Source organism: Tursiops truncatus, chromosome X (assembly GCF_011762595.2).
Source record: "Tursiops truncatus isolate mTurTru1 chromosome X, mTurTru1.mat.Y, whole genome shotgun sequence".
NCBI classification, from domain to species: Eukaryota; Metazoa; Chordata; class Mammalia; order Artiodactyla; family Delphinidae; genus Tursiops; species Tursiops truncatus.
In genome coordinates, this window is record NC_047055.1 from 124,510,893 (window position 1) to 124,524,814 (window position 13,922).

The following is a 13,922-nucleotide window of genomic DNA, read 5'->3' on the forward strand; positions in this document are numbered from 1 at the left end:
GCCATACCGTTTAGGGGCAGACAGATTTGGTACTCAGTTGTCCTTCTGGGTACGTTTAGGCAATCTGTATGATCTTTGTGATTCCCTTTGTGTACCTAGAAAATGGAGGTAGCCATGCCCACCTCCCTGGTCGGTGTATATATTAGGGAAATTACCGGTACATAATTTTATATGTAGAATTATATATGCATCAACCATATATATGCTTATACATATATATGTGTGTGTATGTATACATACATGGGTCTGTGTGTGTGTGTGTGTGTGTGTAATATACTATATATAGAGAGAGAATGTATGGCTAGGTGCCCAGCACAAATTAGGTGTTATTTATTTATTTTTTTAACATCTTTATTGGAGTATAATTGCTTTACAATGGGGTGTTAGTTCCTGCTGTATAACAAAGTGAATCAGCTGCACGTATACATCTATCCCCATATCTCCTTCCTGTTGCGTCTCCCTCCCACACTCCCTATCCCACCCCTCTAGGTGGACACAAAGCACGGAGCTGATCTCCCTGTGCTATGCAGCTGCTTCCCACTAGCTATCTATTTTACATTTGGTAGTGTATATATGTCCATGCCACTCTCTCACTTCGTCCCAGTAGGTGTTATTTAAATTTAAGTCCTCTGATGTAAGGTACAGTAATCTCTCTCCATCCATGGAGTTTAGGGATTGTGAAGGCAAATGGTCCCAGGGCCAGAAAAGGTAAGGACGTGGTGACAGACTACGTAAAGACCATGGAGAGCTGTAAGCATTGTTTCATGGGGCCATCTTGACCGCAAGGTTTGCCTTGTAGAAATCGAGGGTCAACACTGCCGTCGATGTAGAAAACACTACAATGTTTTCTGCATTTTTCAAGAGTGGTCAGAAGCTCGTGTTTTTCTGTAAATATCCCACTTTTCAAATGTAGGCAGCTGATTTGATGAAAGAAAACAGGTGTGGGACACAGGCACATGGGAAAATTATCCAGAAACATCACTGCTTTGAACAAGAGTTGACCTACAAGCGACTCATTCTTGATTTCTTAATCTCCCTGCACCATTCGGTTGAGGGTGGAACCCACCACAGAGTTGTTAGAAATGGAGTTCTCAGGACACCTCCTGTCCTAAGGAACGGGAACCTCTGGGGTGGAGCCCAGCATCTTAGTTTTAATAACCCCTCTAGGTCAGGGTCTGCAAACGAAGCCCAGAAGTCCAGATCTGAACCACCATCTGCCTTTTTCCAGCCATAAACTAAGACTGGCCTTTCTGTTTTTAAATGGTTGGGGAAACAAACAAAATCAAAAGAAGAATCATGTTTTTTTTGGTAATTATAACAAAATTACATTGAAGTACTGAATTATGCCAAGAAACAACAACAAAACTGGTAACGGAAAAACTATAAATTGTACTGTGAAAGACAGTTTTCCATAAGAGAAAGTTCTAAGTTCTCTGCTCCCTCCCAGAATTTTTTATGATCTACTTGATACTCATAAGCTTATATTTATATCAGCCATCTCTTTATTTTATTTATTTATTTATTTTTGCTGTACGTGGGCCTCTCACTGTGTGGCCTCTCCTGTTTGCATAGCACAGGCTCTGGACGCGCAGTCTCAGCGGCCATGGCTCACAGGCCCAGCCGCTCCGCGGCATGTGGGATCTTCCCAGACTGGGGCACGAACCCTTGTCCCCTGCATTGGCAGGCGGACTCTCAACCACTGCGCCACCAGGGAAGCCCCCATCTCTTTATTTTTTAAAAAAATGGTAAGAAAAAAATAACCTTATGTTTATCTCAAATGTTAATGTCACATGGAAGAATCATATTTTGCAACGTATGGAAAGCATATGAAATTCTGTGTCCATGAGTATGCTTTTAGGGGGACACAGTCACGCCCTGTCACGTCTTACGATGTGTGGCTGCTTTAACATTACAACAGCTGAACAGTTACAAGAGAGACTGTATGGACCGCAGGATCTGAAATACTTATTCTGTGGCTGTTTAGAGAGAAACCTTGTGGACCCGGCCGCAGCTGATTCTGGTGCATGTTCACATTTGAGAGCTGTGATGTTTAGTGACAGTCGTGAAACGTAATCCTATGTTTGTGTCAACAAGGGGAAGGGAAGCAACTCCTGCGGCAGTTACTCTGTGCTCACTGAGCACCCGTTTGTGAATCTGTTTCAGGTAGATAAGTAAGAAAGAGCTTTTGGAATAAGCCACGGACTTCAGCTTCTCAGGTCCTTCCCTGGAAGCTTAGAAACCTTAAATCATCTCCTCTTTGGATTCCTCTTCTGTAAAGCACAATAAGCAATCCACACCATGCAAGATCATGCTGAAACTATAATCAATAAACGAGACGAAGTGCATAACCAATTTCCTGGCACAAAGTAGGTGTTTTAGAAACAGAATTATCCTTTGAGTTTTAAAAGATTGTTTTCACTCTGAAGAGATTTCCAGGAGAGAGTAAGATACCAGGAACTGTGTCAGGGCCTGAAAAACATATGCACATGGTGTTGTTTATTTAGAAAAGTATTGCGGGGGGGGGCTTCCCTGGTGGCACAGTGGTTAAGAATCCACCTGCCAATGCAGGGAACACGGGTTCGAGCCCTGGTCCGGGAAGATCCCATATGCCACTGAGCAACTGAGCCCATGCGCCACAACTACAGAGCCCGCCTGCCACAACTACTGAAGCCCGTGTGTCTAGAGCCCGTGCTCGCAACAAGAGAAGCCACCGCAGTGAGAAGCCCACTCACCACAACAAAGAGTAGCCCCCGCTCGCCGCAACTAGAGAAAGCCTGCATGCAATGACGAAGACCCTATGCAGCCAAAAATAAATAAATAAAATGAATAAATTTTTTAAAAAAGAGAAAAGTATTGGGGCATGGAGAAAAATGCCATATTCACTTTTCAGCTCCCAACATTAATTTTCTTTAAAACTCTTATAAACAGGACTCAAGTACAATTAGGTTTTAGAGATCCAGGATGTAAGTGAAAGCGCTTATCACTATGTCTATCAAACAAGACACCTGGGGCTTCCCTGGTGGCGCAGTGGTTGAGAGTCTGCCTGCCAATGCAGGGGACATGGGTTCGAGCCCTGGTCTGGGAAGATCCCACATGCCGCGGAGCAACTTAGCCCCGTGAGCCACGATTACTGAGCCTGCGTGTCTGGAGCCTGTGCTCCGCAACAAGAGAGGCCATGATAGTGAGAAGCCCGTGCACCGCGATGAAGAGTGGCCCCCGCTCGCCACAACTGGAGAAAGCCCTCGTGCAGAGACAGGGACCCAATGCAGTCATGAATGAATAAATAAATAAATAAAAATTACAAAAATAATAAAAAAAAAAAAAAAAAAAAACAAGACACCTGTTTCAAGTAGGTATTTAGTCACTATTTATTGAGTGAGCAGTATGTCTGGTTTCCATTGTTGCTTCTCTCTTGCAAGATCCACTGTTTTATTAACCTGGTCTTCCATTGTCATGCTTAATATCTTCTTATTTTATAACGAGGATTAAACACTGTTCCTCCAAAGGACACTACTTGGTTGGTTGAAGATGAAGATATTGGATAGCTTTTCCTAATTAAGCAGCCCAGCTCTTATAAAGCCATATTATTGGCTGTCCCTGCCTGATGCCCAGGGTGACGTGTCTCCATGGTGATCACGTATGCCGTGTCTCATGAGAGGCAGCGGCCAGCTCTGCAGGGATCCAGCTCCCTCCCGCCCACAGGGGCCAGTTCCCTCCCATAGACTGGGCTTTGCCTCACTGCCATGACCCTTTCTCAAAGTGCAAGGATTTTTATTCACTTCTTCCCAGTGGCTTTACTTCCTGAAAGAAGCATATGCTTCTTTCTCTATTTATTTCCAATCCATTGGCTTAGAAATTCCCAAAGTGAAAAGAAATAAACTGGAAAACCAGAGTTTCCAGAGAGAAGACTTGAGCACCCACTGGATCAGGACATCCCAGATTCCAAGAATTTTTATCCTCTCCTTCAGATAAAAGCGGGAAATTCCAGCTGATCGCCTGGAAAATTGCCTCTGTCTGTCAGCAACCTTGAAAGAGATTTTGAATTGGGTAGATACACACAAACCCCTTGACATTTAGGTCTGTGTGATTCTTTGAAAGCTAAACATATCGACACCAAAGGAATTTCTCCAGAGTAGGATGCCGTAGAGAAGATACACTCCTGCATTCCTCTCTCACATCACTCTTTTCTGTTTATTTAAAACCCATTCTGACGCTAGAATTCATCTCTGTCACCTCTGCTATTCCTACTCTGCCAGTATCCCCTGCCTCCTTTTTTTTAAAAAAAAAAAATAACATCGGTGAGGTTGAGAATAAAGTTCATTTTAGTCCTGAAGAGTAAAGTTTCCAGGTGCAAATGAAGCCTTAAATGGGAGGCATGTATCACTCCTATATGGTTCAGCACATCTATGAACATAACACTCACCAACCTTATTAAACTCTCACATAAATGGTAGGTTTGAGTATAGATGAAGGAAGAAATGCCTCTTATCCAATGTCTACATTTATTTTGTCTTTCACCACAAATCATTTCTTTAGTCTTGCTACAGATTTTATTATTGGCCAGAGCGAGGACTGGTCAGTTTTTATCTGACCTGAAAACTATTTCAAAAACCTAAGATTTTTTGCAGTACAATTAAAACACACACACACACACACACACACACACACACACACATTTTGGAAGATTTAATGCTTTCATGGATGGAACCCAGGGCTGCTGTCGAAAGGTAGTCATAACCTTGAATAATTTATGTTTTCTTTGGCCTGGTTTAAAATATTTTGATTACATAAAGAATGTAATACTTCTCTTCATCTTTCCTTCATTAAAGAGCCGTATTGTATTTCAATTAAAAAAAAACACGAAAATAATCACTCTATGAAAAAAAGTGGTATAAGAGATGCCCAAATTAAATATATAGAATATATGTAGAATCATGATTCACTTTCCATATGAGTGATACAAACCTAGGAAGAAGAAATATTCTCCAAATCCAAGTGTTTTAAAGTTAATAACGTCATTCTTCAAAATGCCTGTCTGATTTTATTTGTGTGAACAATGTATGCTGGTGTCAGACTCTTTATCAGGGACTTGTCCACCTGTAGAGGCAGAGTTTCCCAGCAATCACCAGGAGGCAGAAGGCGAGAACTCACCTGCCAGCGTTAACAATGACCAGTAGTTATTGGATGGTTGCTGTGTTCAGTGTGTTCACTATTCTAATAGCTCTTACTTATACTATCCAGGCTCTGCTATAGAATGAGTCATTTCATCCTTTCCCCCGAGCAATCTGTTGCAGGATTTTGCAATTTGCCCATTATTAAAGTCGGCTAAAATTGTCATTCATTTTCTCCAGCTTCTCCTTTTGATACCTTATTTTCTACCTTAACATAGTAAATTTTTGTTTCATTGACTTTATATTCCTAATACAATGAAAAATGACATGCATTTCATAACTCGACTGTACTAAATTATCAGTGAGTAAATTATTTGTAAAATATATTTTAATTTCATTACAGGACAGAGCCTTAAGAGAAAGGAATTCAGTTTGGTTAGTTTAAAGGCAAAGGGAAAGCAAGATTCATTTGATTAAAAAAGTAAAGCATTGAGGACCATTGTAGTTTAATCAAAATACTGCTTGTTGGAAGTTACACTTCCAGCAACATCTGCCTGGTTCTCTCAGACAGTCCATCCTGCTGACCACAAAGAGAAACAAACAAACAAAGAGATCAAGTAATCAGACTGCCATCAGACACGTCACAATTGTCAAAGCTATCTTAACAGGGCACAAAACACTCCTGATAAAGGAAGAGACCGATAAACTGGCAAGGTGTTCTGATCGCAAAAGACACCATTAAAACAGTAAAAAGAAAAGCCACGGTTTATGACATGATATTTACAGCATTTTATTTAGTTAGTTATTTACTTTTTTTAAGTTTTTTTTTTTTGACGTGGACCAATTTTAAAGTCTTTATTGAATTTGTTACAGTATTGCTTCTGTTTTATGTTTTGGTCTTTTGGCCACCAGGCATGTGGGGTCTTAGCTCCCCAACCAGGGATTGAACACGCATCCACTATGTTGGAAGGCAAAGTCTTAACCACTGGACCACCAGCGAAGTCCCAACAGCATTTTAAACGAGCAAAATTGTCCTATCCTCAAGATAGAAAGTGTTCCTACAAATTAATAAGTTAAAAAAAAACAAAAAATAACCAACTAACAGCCCAGTTCAAAAGTGAGCAAAAGGTATGAACTAGCACCTCATACTTTGGGCATCCAAATGCCTGATGCACCCATGAAAATGATACTCCACCTCATTGAATGTCAGGAAAATTTACATTAAAACCAGAATGAGAGACCTCTGCCCCACCACCAAAACGGCTACCATAGACAGACTGATATCAGGAAGTGTTGGCAAAGATATAGAGCAACTGGAACTCACTCACAATGCTGGTGGGAGGACGTATAAATTAGGGCAACCCTTTGGAAAATTGTTTGGCAGTATCTGTGAAAACTGACCATAGAGATGCCTGGTTCCATTCTTGACATACATGTATACATACCTGCACCAAAAGTTATGTCCAAGGATCTTCACAGCATCACTATTCATTAAAGCCAAGAAAAGGAAAGAACCTAAATGTTGATCAAGAGTAGGATGAATGAATAAACTGAGGTGTATTCATACAAAAGAATAGTGCATAGAACTAAAAACTCAATGAACCGCCCCATGCAACAACATAGATACATCTTGTAATGTTACATGAAAGAAGCTAGACAGAGTAATGAATACTGTAGGATTCCATGTATATAGAGTTTAAAAACAGGCAAATTGAATCTATGGTATTAGAATTTAGGAAACAGTTATTTTTTGGCATGGGGAGTGGTAATTATTGGGAGGTCACTTGAAGATGCTTCTCAGATGCAGGTAATGCTTGACTTTTTGACCTGGATGGTGGTGACGTGTCTGTGTTCACTGTGCCATCATTCATTTTCCCATACAGGTATGATTTGTGCACTTTTCTTCGGTACGTCATACATCAACCAAAAGTTTATTGACTTTTTGATGCCACTTGATCCAAGACACCCACATCCTGGACTGAAGGATTGGATTTGAATGAAACTCATTTTCATCGCAAGACAAAGGTAAACCAAAATCTTTGTGAGATTTATATTATCTTCATTTTTTTTCCATCTCTTTCTCTTTTTTTTTTTTTTTTGCCCACTGGAGTTTTCTCTTCCCTTTTAGCTTTAGCCAGCATGAAAAGGGTACAATGTACAGTTTTCCATGTTGCCTGATTTTCAGCTCATTCCTGTCCCCATAAAAACGTGTGACACTTGGTGTGCGGAGTGATTTCCAACGAACGAACGTGTGCATGAGAATGAGGCAGTGTGTACACACACTGTTCTCCCTAGGCTGATTTCCATAATGGAGATGTTTCTTTGTAATTTGCTACTTTTTTTTTTTTTTTTTACTCTTAACGAATAGGGTCCGTGAAACTCATTAACTGTCTTCTTGGTATGAACGCTAAAGAAACAACAAACAAACAAAAAACCCAAGAAAGACTAGTCTTTTATGTCTATTTGCAGAGTGACTAATGCAGTTACCTCCCTCTGGAGAGTCCTGGTTTATCATTAAATGGACTCACTCAGGACTTTGTGAGGCCACCTTCCAGACATTTACACTTCTCACTTATCAGATTATTTCTTATTGAAATAGTTTTCATGAGACTCCCCCCTCCACGTGCCCCATTCTCTTTATTCCTTCCCCAACAGACGTTAGAATTAACCCCACGTTTCACCATGGATTCGAGACCACACAGGATGAAAGACTTTGAAAAACTGTCCGTATGAATAAGTTTATTATTTTTTTAATAGACTAAAAATCCAATCAGCTACCTTCAGTTTTCTATAATTTAAATTCTGTCCGTGCTTTTCTCTGATGGATTCAAGCTTCTAACGCGACCTGCCATTTTTCAATAAGAAGATCAATAGTGAGCATTTATAGTTTCCACTCCGGTGGGGGGGAAGGTATTAGAAGCAGTATTGTAAAAGATAGTGAGAGATTACCTCTGAAAGAGCCATTTCATTAGAAGTAGCCAGCAAAGGTTTGGGCGATGAAGGTTTTTCTTAAACTACATTGCGACGGATGCTAGAGAAATTGGCAATTTGCTGGCCGCTGAATGATTGTATTTCGTACAAGCTCTGGACACTGGTTTCTCAGTTAAGCTTTTGTTAAATACAAGTGCTAAGAATCATCCGATAAGAAAGAAAATGGGTCAGCATTTTAAACCGGCAAAACTCAATCATCTGTAGGAAATAACACCCCTCTTCTGACTTAAGTTACATATAAAAACACAGGTGACTGCATATCCTGGAGAAAGTCACATATCCTTTGGGGGCTCAGTTTCCTTGTCTTTAAAATAAGGGTTACCATACTTGCATCCATAAGACCGTGATGGAAATTAATTGATACACGTGAATGAAAACATCGTCCTCATCATTCGAGGGGCTTACCTTTCTCCAACGGTTAGGGAAAGACAGGGGTGTCCTCTAGGCCTACCGCTGTCTTGGCTTCTCCGCCACCACTGCCCCCTAAATACAGGGCTGGTCCTGCAACCTCTCGCTCTTACATGCATCACTGACTACCTTCCCCGCTGCTGACCCTCACCTGAAGCTCCGGGTCCCTACGAGCCCTGGGCAGAATGTTGTCCTTCCATGTGATCAACAGAAGCAGGTAGACTGTGAAAGGACACGTCTAACCCTAATCCCCTACCCTCCACTGCCAAGCCTGAGCCGGTACGTGCCAAGAATTACGGTTGTGTGTAGGGCTGCCCAGCTGTGTAAGCAACTTACCTACCACCTGTCAGGTGACAATGAACCGAATTTATTGAGTTGTTGCCATAGGTACTGTGGCATTAGTTCTTATCAGTAATGTGTAGGCTGTTACGTACGATGGGGAGGTGCAAGGAAACAGATAACAAGGGGAGAATGTTTTAAAGCCATAGACTTCCTATGATTGTCCTTAAATTGCAAGGGGAAAACACCAGCCCGTAATGTTTCTCCCATCCTTAGATTCATGTCTCTTGGAAGAGCATTTCCTCTTTCAATCTTGCACATGCAAATCCCCACCTCCTTTTTGGGAGAAGTCAAAGCGGTAGATCTGGTCCTACGATCATCCGTCTGTGTTCCCCTCTGTCCTCCCCTGGAATCCGGAGGCCATGGAAGAAGAGAGGATTTGGAAGGGAGAGTCCAAGCTGGGCTTACACTCGGTTACAGCCCCTTGTGAGTGTCCGTAGCTGTGCACCACTGGGAGGTACAGCTTGGCCTCATCATCGATCTGGACCATCCTACGGGTGACCATGGACCCTCAGAGATGCTTCACTCTAAATGCATATGGGGAGAGAGAGAGAGAGAGAGAGAACACCATTTTCTCAATACGCCCCTGCAGCCAGTAACTTGGAGGCGATGGGTCTTCGCCATCCGCCAGGGCAGGTTTGCTTCGAGAGAATCATCACACCTTTCCCCTTTCACTCCAAACAGGTGGGCTGCCCACAGCAGTGGTGGTGTGTCACCTCATGTAACTGCCTGAGTCACTTACCCAACATAACAAGGCAGCATCCTCATCGCCAGCAGCGAACACTTCTCTATACACCACGTGACAGTCTGGGCAAACAGGAAAGGGAGCAGACAAGAGCTGTGCCAACAGCACTTCCAGGCTGAGTGTGATCTGCGATTCTCCCAAGGGGGTTGTGAGAGGCATAGGTGGCTATTGCTTGGGACTGGCATTGCAGGGATAAAGCAAGGAAGTTGCCCAAACAGAGCATTTCAGAAGTAAAAAAAGAAGAAAAAAAACTCAGGTGTGGCACTCAGGGAGTTGCAGTAGAGGGGAGGAACCTTGCTCTAGAAAATGAGGCTCCCAGGCCACAAAAATGACAAAGACAATGCAGAAAATGTGCAGATGCCGCTGCTTAAGAACCACCCCGGGGCGCTGTCTTTCCATGATAAACACGGAGGTCTCTGGTAGACTACGACCCATCCACCAGCCTCCAGTGGTCATCTCACCATTTCCAGGTCTAGATCAAAAATCATTTCCAGTCCCTCACTGCCATTCTCCGTGACCCATATTTTTTGGAATGTCTTTCCAAGGGGCCGTCCGCTCGCTCTTTGTACACACTCGTTTTGTCGCTGGGTGGATTTGCAGTAGTGTTCCCGTAAAGATAAGCTGTTGACATTAGACAGATGTCTTAATAAGGTTCTGTTTACTGTGTTAGAACCTAGAAGCTCTGATTCCGCGGAGAGGATAAAGCCAGGAGAAGGGCTTGTGCAAGTTCCCAGCTGGGATTTTTGCAGAAGGCAAGCTTGCAGACACTCAGGAGCCAAGCCCCCGGCCCGGGCAGAATAGGAAGGTTCAGTCTGTGGTCAGCGGTGCTGCCCCCGGCCCTTCTTTGAGTCCCCCAGGGCTCTCTGTCATGCTCTGCGATTCCCTGCCCCACTGCCTTAAATGTGCCTGTGTCCTTCTCCTACCTTCTGCTGCCCACTCCACCCCAAAGCAAAACAAAACAGAACTTCAGGGCTGTCTTCCTGGTAGCTGTGCCTGGTGGACAAAATCACTTTCAGGCCTAAGGTTTCGTGTACACGTTAGTTCAACGCACTAAACTGCCTGAAATTGGGTTAAAAGGGTCACATGTGTGCGGGGCTGGCGCAAGGCCTACGAACGCCCGTTTCTCCTGAAAGCCATTCCCGTTTCTGTGGTCTCGGTAAGATTCCCTTTCTGTATGTCCCCCTACAATCCCCTAGTTTTCCTTTGGTGAGGCTCCTTATTTTGTATACAACCCGTTTGCGTTTTCATTCCCTGATGGTTGGAACCACATCTGTCCTGTGGGCTGTGATTTCTGTAGCGTCTAACACACGGGGAGATTACTACATAGATGTTTTTGGTTTCAAGAGAGAAATCAACCCTAGGATAGCTATTGTGTTTTAATGGTATCAGTGGCTCATCTTGGGGGGTGACATCCTCAAATTAGAATCCAGCAGGCGTCAAGACGCCCTGCCCTGCAGAAGATGCCATGGAGTGTGGGCGCATCCTGGGCCGTATAGGATGCTTGCCTTCTCTCCCACTGCCAGTTGACTTGGGTGGCTTCCGTACCCTCCATGGCCTTCTCTCGCACTTCACCTCTTGGTTCAAAACACCTGCTTTCAGGGCTTCCCTGGTGGTGCAGTGGTTGAGAGTCCGCCTGCCGATGCAGGGGACACGGGTTCGTGCCCCGGTCCGGGAAGATCCCACATGCCGCGGAGCGGCTGGGCCCATGAGCCATGGCCGCTGAGCCTGCGCGTCCAGAGCCTGTGCTCCGCAGCGGGAGAGGCCGCAACAGTGAGAGGCCCGTGTACCGCAAAAAAAAAAACCACCTGCTTTCAGCCCACAAGCTCAAGACACCCGTCTTCTCTGGGTTGTCTTGGTGACTACTGGGAAGCCTCTGTTTCTTGGGGGTTTGGGGGTCAACGGAGATAACAAAAATGCCTTGACTGCTCACTAATAGAGAGCTAGAGGGACTCTTCCATCTGTAACGGGCAGCGGCATTTTCATTCATTACTCTGCTTTGACAGAAGAGGCAAGGGGCCAGTTGGGGGCCAGATGTTCCAGTTGGCCGTCTGAGGCCGTGTCGCTTTCACGCCAAAGCCCACATCTGCTCACGGTTCGGCCTGAAGCTCACTGACTCACGTTTATGCCTGTGACCTTCTAGAACAGATGGCTGATCTTCTAGGGCCAAAGGCACTAAAGGAAGTTGTTCATTTACTTTACAGATTTTAAAAAAATGCCCTCGTCTGTATGAGCGAAGCCCCTTGACTGTGTGTCTTTCCTTCCTGTTTCTGGTGGGAACGGATCATCAGAGAGAAAGGTCTTGACCATACTGTGCAGATCCTACCATGAGGGGCCTGGGAGAAAAGGGGACCGGCTTTCCCCTGTACCTCTGTTTGCTGGAAACGGAAAGAAGAGCAAGAGAGGAATTTAGGAAAGTTTTGCCCAAGGGCTCAGAACTCAAACTTATGTCTATGCAAATGGACCATATGGTACAGTCTTTACAGAGGCCAAATTCCCAGGGCATCCTGGGGTTTCCCTAAGTCAAGATGAAAATTCAGCAAATGCTATCGACACTGCTCCACTGACTTCCGCAGCTGGGCAGCCCTCGAGTGAATCAAGCAATTAGCTTCCAATAAATGTACTAAGCTCCTTCTCTCCTTTCTGTTGCCTCCTGGGTTTTCCTGGGAGTTTACGTCCCTGGGACAACTGGGAGTATATTTGTGCAAAAAGTATGTTATACACAGTCCATGTCAGACGAGGTCAGAGTAAATGACCCTCTGAGTCAACAACACAGTGGCTCTGAGTCATTTGACCCAAAATCTGTGCGTCTCTCCCTGTTTCAGCGCTCACGGGCCTCTCCAGGATCTGGGTGGCACAGTAATGACAGAGAAATAAAGTGGCTAGAAAGACGATTTGGCTGGCAAAATCTGAGATGACTTTGTTGGACCCAGGGGGGCCAGCATGCAGCGGGAAACAGGCCACGTCCTTTTTGAAGTGCAACCAGGAGAGAGAACATTTCGGAGATCTCCTGTAAACCAAATAAGTCCACAAGTTACAAGTAACCCCTGAAGGGTCTACCCCTTTTATCTCCCTTCACCTTGCCCTTTCCGTGCAAAGCCACACACCTGGGGTAAGAGGAATGTCTGATCTGCTCCTGGCGGGGGCCGTCTTCTTTGATAGTTCAGTGGTGGCCACCTTTCTAATGGCTGAGCTTTGAGATTCGAAAAGCAAGTTCAAAGCACCGTAGGCCCATCATCAGACCTTGCTGTGCTCGTGGAGGTTCAGGAAATAATAGGGGCATCGCAGAGCAACTATTTAGGGCAACGGAATGAGGACAGTCAAACAAATACAAAAGCATTTCTTCTTCCTTGAGTATCTCTGGGATGAGGGAAGTTACATTTGCAAATGTTCTGTTATTAGAACTTCTTGTAATGAATCCTCACAGGAATCCTCTAAATGATGAAAATGCTATTTCTCCACCAAAGTGTGGCACACGTGTCCTGCATCCAGTGTGTAACATCCATCTTTCTCCTGTCAAGACAGGTCAGAGACACGCGTTAGAAGTGCAGGTGGATCTGAGAAGCGTGAGCCAGGGAAGTCCGTGTGATAGGAACACCCCCCCCCCCCCAGGATCAACTCTGCATCCTTCAGATTTGGTAAATTGCCCTTCTGCCCACCTTTCTGAAGCCCAACTTCCTTACCTCTAAAGTGGGGATCGTAAAACTCTGTGCCTCACACACAGAGTTTTTCTGGATTAATGGAGACAAATACAAGTGCTCTATGTACCACGGAGTAGTGGAGACAAATAGGTGAAAGTCCTTCGTGGACCACAGAGCTCTGTACACCTGTCAGCTGTTATTGTTAGAAGACCCCCGAGATTTCGCGTCCAGGTAGTCTAACAAATAAAACACTTCTTCATGCTCGTGGCACCTAAATCATCCGTTGATATTAATCACAACGGACGTTGAACTGCTTTGCTTTCGATGATGAGGTCCATCAAGGTGGGTAGAAACCAGCTTTTTCCAAATCCCTTACGATTCTGTGGTTGATTACAGTGGTTTCTAGGCATGTGCAAGATGAGAGGAAACGCAGTCAACCTCTCAACCAAACTGGGACATTTTGGGGAGCGAAAGGCAACACTCGTCCGTAAACCTGCTGGAGAAACAGGGGTAAGTCAAGACTTCCCCAGGCGAATCAGGGCGTGTGGTCACCTTATCTATAAGGATAGAACTTGAAAACGGACAGTGTGACAACAGCACCTTCTAGATTCACGTCAAGGATTCTGCGTCCTGACTCTGCTCTCAGTTCTGTTCCTGTGCTTGTTTTCTTGTCTCGACAGTGATCCTATG

At 44.3% G+C, this 13,922-nt stretch overlaps 1 protein-coding gene across 1 annotated transcript in view; it reads left to right on the forward strand.

Moving 5' to 3' along the window:
- Positions 1-13,922, forward strand: part of LOC101322511 (pseudouridine-5'-phosphatase) — a 450,455-nt gene that overhangs the window by 348,829 nt on the left and 87,704 nt on the right. Inside the window, exon 6 of the transcript XR_012329209.1 lies at positions 6,995-7,136. The gene's annotated coding sequence lies outside the window, so the exon portion shown is untranslated. The remainder of the gene's footprint in view (positions 1-6,994; positions 7,137-13,922) is intronic.